Consider the following 7,425-nt stretch of genomic DNA (forward strand, 5'->3'; position numbering starts at 1 on the left):
TTAATAAAAATAAAATATAAAACTATAAAAATTTATTTTTTAAAGAAATTATAAAAAAATGAGCTTGCTTCGAAAGTTTGCTTAGATATTGGATTTTTTTAAAGAGGTTTGTAAATTTATGAATCCTAAAACGAAACTCTAGATGAAACCCTAAAACCTTGTATGAAACCTTAAATCTTAGGTGGAACTTGAAACTCTAAGTGAAATCCTGAAGCCTTAGTTGATATTCTAAATAAAACCTTAAAATCTTAATCCATTCAAACCCTAAGACTATCTTGAAATTCAAGGTTTTATGTGAAAAATTTTTATGAAATAATTTGTTCCTAAGTACCACCTATATGATAAGGTCCTGAAACCCTAAACTCTAAACGAAATCGCAAAGCCTTAGCTGAAATCCTAAATGAAACCTTAAAATCTTATTCCACTCAAAACCTCGTGACTATCTTGAAATTCAAGGTTTTATGTGAAAAATCTTTTGTAAAATGATTTGTTTTCGAATGCTGTTTAAATAATGAGGTATTTAGAAAATTTTATTTCACTAAGAATTTTCATATAATTTCTTATTTTAAAATAATAAAATTAAATAAAAATAAAAAATGGTATATTAAATATAAATAGTTACACTCAAAATTTATCTAGAAGTTGGAGAGTCATAGTGGTCTCTTTATAATTAAGAATCTGATCTCAAATTCATATTTCATCATCATTTAAGACACATATTTACATTTATAGTTGCATATATTGCTTATATATGTTTATTTTAATTATTGATGTTTTTGGGTAGCTATATAATTATTTAATTATTTTTTAAAAATTTAATATTAATTTAAAAATATGTAAATAAATAAATAATAAATTTAAAATAATATTTTGGGGAATATAATTTTTGGTATTTTGCCTAGATGTTGAAGATTCTACAATAATTATCATTTTTAAATAATATTATTTTTATTTTTAAAGAAATGTTGTGATAAATCTTAGACGAAAAGGATTGTCTTTGAATTCTACCTATATGTTAGAGAATTTTAAGGTATTTCTTTAATTTAGAGATTTTTATAGCATTTCTAAATAAAGATTTTTAATTGATTTTATTTCTTAAAACTTAAGGGAATTATAATTAAATTTTATATAAAAACCATTTTTATCAAAACTTAAAAATAACGCATGATTAATTGCTACCAATTTTATGGACATTGTGAGAGTGCTAATATTTTCTTATACGTAATCGACTCTCAAACTTAATCCCATTTTCACAGATTAAAGTTATTTTTTAATAAATTTTAAATCCATTTTATTATATTATTAAAAAAGTAAAATTTTCAGGTGACCAATCACACCTTAAAAAAGGATTGGTGGTGACTTTCATGTTTTTACAATTTAAAATTTTTATATCTAACGATCAAATCCCCAAACCAATATGTTAAGACAAATGAAAGTATCCATATTTGAAAAGATAAATGGCCATTTTTCATTGTTCCTTTCACAAAATAAGAAATCATCCAAACTTATAAATAGCACATGATTAATTGCTACCAATTTTATGGATATTGTGAGGATGCTAATCTTTTCACATACGTAATCAACTCCCAAAACCAATCATGTTTTTGTAGACCAAAGTTATCTTTGTAATAAACTTTAAATCCATTTTATTGTTTTATTAAAAAGGTAAAATTTTTGGGTAGCCAATCACATCTTTAAAAAAATTTGATGGTAACTTTTGTATTTTTATGATTTTAAATTTTTACATCTAGCGATCGAGTCCCTAGACCGATACGTTATGACAAATGGAAGTATCCATATTTGAAAAGATAAATTGTCATTTTCAATTATTCCTTTCACAAAATAGGAAATCATCCAAACTTATAAATAGCACATGATTAATTGCTACCAATTTTATGGACATTGTGAAGATCTCGAACCCAATCCTGTTTTTATAAACCAAAATTATCTTTGTAATAAACTTTAAATCTATTTTATTATTTTATTAAAAAAGTAAAATTTTTGAGTGGTCAATCACATCTTAAAAAAGATTCATGGCAACTCTCGTGTTTTTACAATTTAAAATTTTTAAGTCTAGCGATCGAGTCTCTGGATCGATACATTATGATAAATGAAAGTGTCCATATTTGAAATGATAAATGGTCATTTTTCATTATTCCTTTCATAAAATAAGAAACCATCCATTTACTTACCTTTTTAAGCTTGTTGATTTTTTTTTTCTGAACCTTAACCAAGCATCACCTTCCACATTGAAGGGAAAGTTTAAAAAGGGATGATCTAACAAGATGGCATTAGATATTATGTTAAGTGCTAAGAAAAATGTTTTATGTTAAAGGGCAAGTTTGAAGTTAACTGAGTTCTAAGATTTTGAACTTATCTTGTCAAAAATGAAAGCATGCGAGAAAACAAATGAGAATAGAAAAAAAGTAAAAAAAAAAAATGAAAAGAAAAAATAACATGTTTGGGAAGTGGAAATGACAAATATCCTTATGGAATAACATGATCCTTGGTTTGATCACCATTAAACACATTTTTAGGCCTGTTGTTCTTTCTTTCTGAACCCTAAACCATGGCCTGCATTACGTCCTTCAAAAAGTCCATTTTGATCATATATGGATACCTAAGTTGAAGAGTTTGATCCTCAGAAAATCATTTCTATTTTATTTTGGATGAGTTTTAAGTTTTCAAATGCATGGTAAAACAATTCAAAAAAAAAAAAAAAGAGAAGAAAAAAAAAAAAAGAAAGAATGGAGCTCTAGGGTGAAAACCTGAAATTGGCAGTTTAAAACAAAATTAAGAGCAATTCATGTATGACACTAAGGCAAAATAAGAAGCCGTTGAAAGAGATGGAGTTTAAATGAATTTAAGATCAGTTGAATTTTGAAAAGTTGTTATGAATTTGAACCTTTTCTTTTTTCCAAAAAATTTGAGCCTATCATACGTAGTCTGATATTTGTTAGAATGTCACATATTAAAAACCTTCAAATGGTGCCAAAATGAATTATGCTTTTAAAGAAAACTTTAATTTGTGATCCTTGGTTAAGAAGTATTGATTTTCTCTTCTTATCTTATGGCATGGTCAACTTTGATAACCAAGATCTTGATGTACCAAACCATTTCATCATTTGGGAATGACCAAATTATGATTTACCCTATTCTTTCTTAGTAATAATTATTAGTTTTCAAGAGATTTGATCATATGTTTTAAAACAAAAGTAAAGAACTAATTCATTTTCATTTTGATCGAGAAAAATAAGTTATGTGAGGTAATTTTCTATTATCATTCTATAAGCTTAGGATAAGAATATAGATGTTTTGTAGAAATGAAGTTCTAATGACCTTTTTGGGGCAATTATTACTACATTCTTTTGTAAGTTTTGAAGAAAAAAAAACTTAAATTTGAGTTGTTACATTGTGATGAATGAACAATTGATGATTTTAAGATCGATAAGAGTGATTTTCTAAGGTAATGAAATTTTTTATTTTGATAATTGCTTTTGCATAATGGTATAAACATGCATTTGCATCATATAGTAAACATTTGAATCATGGATGTGCACTTGTATCATTTAATAAGAATCTAAATTGTTGTATTTGTATCATTTAGAAAGCATTTCCATTATTAGCATGGCACTCATTTTATACAAAATTTTGGCTTTTATGATAGATTGAAAATTTTCATGAGAAAATTTTTTTAGCTTTTCGAGGAAAGCCTTTTAAGATAAGATTGTGAATCCTTAAAGGAAGAAAGTAGTTTATAAGGAAAATGTTTAGAATTTTAAAGTTGTGGAGCATTTTGAATGAGTATTTTCAATGTTGAGAATGATTTGTAAGACCTTCAAACATAATCTCTAAGAATTTTCAAATAAGAGTTTTTGAGTTTTAAATGAAAATCTTTGAATTTTGGATGTAAATCTCTGAAGTTTTTAAATAAGAATCTTCGAAATTTTGGATGTGAAACCCTAAATTTTTTGAATGTGAATCTTTGAACTCGAATGTGAACATTTGAATTTTTAGATGTGAATCTTTAAAATTTCTCGAATGTTAATCTTTGAAATCAAATCAGAATCTTTGAAATTTTGGATGAAACCCTAAAATTTTTTAATGAGAACCTTTGGATGTGAAACACTAAAGTTTTTTGAATGAGAATATTTGAAATCTTATAAGTGAAACCCTAAAGCTTTTCAAATGAAAATCTTTAACTTTTGGGTGTGAATCTCTAGAATTTTCAAATGTGAATCTTTGAATGTTGGATATGAACTTTGAAATTTTGATGTGAATCCTTAAATTGAACTTTGGATGTGAATCGTTCGTATCTAAATCATTGATCCTTGCAAACCGAAAAAATTCTTAGGAATTTTGAGTTTTTACGAATCTGAAAATCTTATGAATCTTTGAGTCTAGTGAATTTTTAAATTCTTATGAATCTGAATCCTTACAGACCTGAGACCTTACAAATTTGAAAACCTTACGAATGTTTAAAATCATGTGAAATTGAAAATTCTTACGAAGTTAAAATTCTTACGAAACTAAAAATCTTACGAATTTGAATTCTTGAGAATTTGAATCCTTATGAATATGAAAGTTCTTGTGAATTTGAAAATTTTAGCAAATCTAAAAATTTTTGCAAATCTAAAAATTCTTGTGAAACTAAAAATTCTTGCTAATCTAAAATTTCTTGCAAATATGAATCCTTGTTAATCTGAAATTTTTACGAATCTCCTATTCTTGCAAATTTGAATTTTTTTGAATCTGAATGATTGCGAATCCAATTCTTATGAGTTTGAAAATGTTTGTGAATCTAAATCTTGCGAATATTTGAAGTATGAATCTTTAAACTCAAATTGAGAATCTTTTGAGTTTCAATGTGTATTTCAAATTTTTGAATTATAAAATTTTGGAATGCTTCAAATTATGAATTTTTGAAGTTTTAAAATTTTATAATTATTGTCAAGTTACACCCGAACGTAAAAGATGTTTATGTCTTTGCCCTTGAGTGCCAACTAATCTAGACTTAAAAACTTTATTGGTGCCAGATAATATAGGCTTAAAACTAGATACCAGATAAATTGGGCTTAAATCTTCATTAGTGCTAGGTAAATTTGGCTTAAATCTTCATTAGGTGCCAACTAAACTGAGGTTAAATCTTTTCATGAATGCTAGATAAACTAAGCATAACTTTTATTGGTGTCAGCTAAACTAAGCTTAAAACCTGCCAGAAAAACTAGGCTTAAATTTTCATTGATGCCAGTCAAACTAGGCTTAAGACTTTATCGATGTAAGATAATATGGGCTTAAAACCTAGGTGCCAACTAAACTTGGCTTAAATTCTTGCGAATTGGCGATCCTTATAAGAAATGAAATCGATGAAAATTTTCTTTCCAAATATATTGAATAATTTAGCATACTGAGGGTTTTTATTTATTCAAAAAGGTTTCTCCACCTGAAAGGGATAGAAAAACATATACTTTTTTCGTTCAGGTTCATAGATGAAATATAAGTTTTTTCAAAAACATGAATCCTTTGAAAACCAAACATGTTTAGCACTTCCTTTAGCATTCAAATGTGACATTTTGATATAAGTCAAGGTTAGCTGTAAGGGTTTAAGATTTTGAAAGGTTATTTCAGAATGTGAAAAGGCTAAATTTTTTAAATCAATCATTCCCAAACTTTTAAGAGCTCGATATTTCAAATCTTTAAAAAAGATTTAGCTTATCTTTATTCAACATCTACCACATTTAGTATTATGAGTGACCTTCAAGGTTTGCTTTAGATTGTCTTTTTGTAGGGCTTTCACCTTAGAGCTACATTTATTTTTTTTATCTTTTTTTTTTATTATTATACCATACACTTAGGAATTCAAACTTATCTAAAAAAGGATAATGGTTCAAACAAAAAATTAAAAAATAAGAAAGACTAAAAGGTTCATAGGTTTCATGATCATTTTTTTAAAAGAAGCTTTTTAATTTTTAAGCATCCATGCTTGATCCAATATAGACTTTTCATGGGATGTAACACAAGCCAAGGTTCAAGGTTTTAAAAGAAAGGGATAGATAGGCCCAAAATAAATGTCTAAAAGTAATGAAAACTAAAGATCATTTTTTCATTTGAAAAATTCATTTTGAGGTATATTCCCTATCATTCTTTTATACTTTCCACCCATTCATTCATTTTATTTCATTTCTTTTTTCCTTTTTTCTTTCTTTCTTTCATTCTTTTTTCTTTTTATACTTCCACTTTTTCTTTTCATTTTTCTCGAGTAAATTCAAAATTTGGAAACTTTTATATTTGGCCTTTACCCCAACTTATGGGATTCCATTTGGACAACACCATTCTTAACCTTTAATTGTGTCTTTTTTTACCTCCCAATGTGAAGGGTGATATTTAGTTAGAGTTTATTTATGAAAGAATTTAATCAGGCTTAAAGGGGTAGAAAAAAACAAATTTTTATATTTATGAAGCGATAATGAAAAATGATCATTTGTTATTTCAAACATGATCACTTAAATTAAAGAGTAGATCCCTTTGAGAAACTAAACTTAAAGAAAGGATTTCATTTCAAAAGGTTTTTTTTCATGAGAATTATTGGCTTTCTTGACTTTTTTTTTATGGCTTTTTCATTTTGGTTTTTTCTTTAAAATTCTGAATTTGTCAGAACATTGTTTGAATTTATTCAAATTTCTTAAGTTCATGATATCAAAACTATTTTCTTTATCTTTTTTCTTTTTTTTAATGTTTTTTTGTGTTTTTTTTATATAACCCTTATAACTCATACCTAAATTCACTTTGCCAGTAATGTATTTCATGAAAGATGCCTCATTTTAACAAACCATCTTTAATTAAAGTTATTGTAAGAATGGGTCATGCGGAATGAATGAAAAAATGGTCATGTGAAATAAACATATTTAAAGTGTTAAATGATTCATGTTACTCCACAATAAAGAACGAATGGGCTAATCATAACTCAAGTTCCCTTAAAGGCAATGATGTTTTTTTTCTTTAATCAACATGCCTCCTAAGACAATGGACCAGGCTAATTTTAGGGGAAAGAATTGAAATATTGGTAAGTTTAAGGTAATTTTATTGACTTTAGGTAAGCTTTGAGTTTAAAAATTTTTGGAGCTATAGTGTGACATTGGCACATCAAATTATCACATCTGAATTCTTAAAAATGTCATACATGTCTGATTTTCTAGGAATCCAAATTTTTTTCTTTTTTAAATTAGATGTTTCATTATTCATTGCCTTGAAAAAGAATATCACCCTTCGATATCATAACATTATCATAACATTGTTCAAATTAATGGCTTTTGAAGGGTCACAGCTATGGATGGAATCAACTAAAAGGCTTAAGAAATGGTGCTTAAGTATTTGAAAATTTCCTAATAGTGAGTGCCTACTCTTTCAAGACTCAAAACTTTCTTT

Source organism: Durio zibethinus, chromosome 23 (genome assembly GCF_047325235.1).
Source record: "Durio zibethinus cultivar Kanyao isolate XHJ-2024 chromosome 23, ASM4732523v1, whole genome shotgun sequence".
Lineage (NCBI taxonomy): Eukaryota > Viridiplantae > Streptophyta > Magnoliopsida > Malvales > Malvaceae > Durio > Durio zibethinus.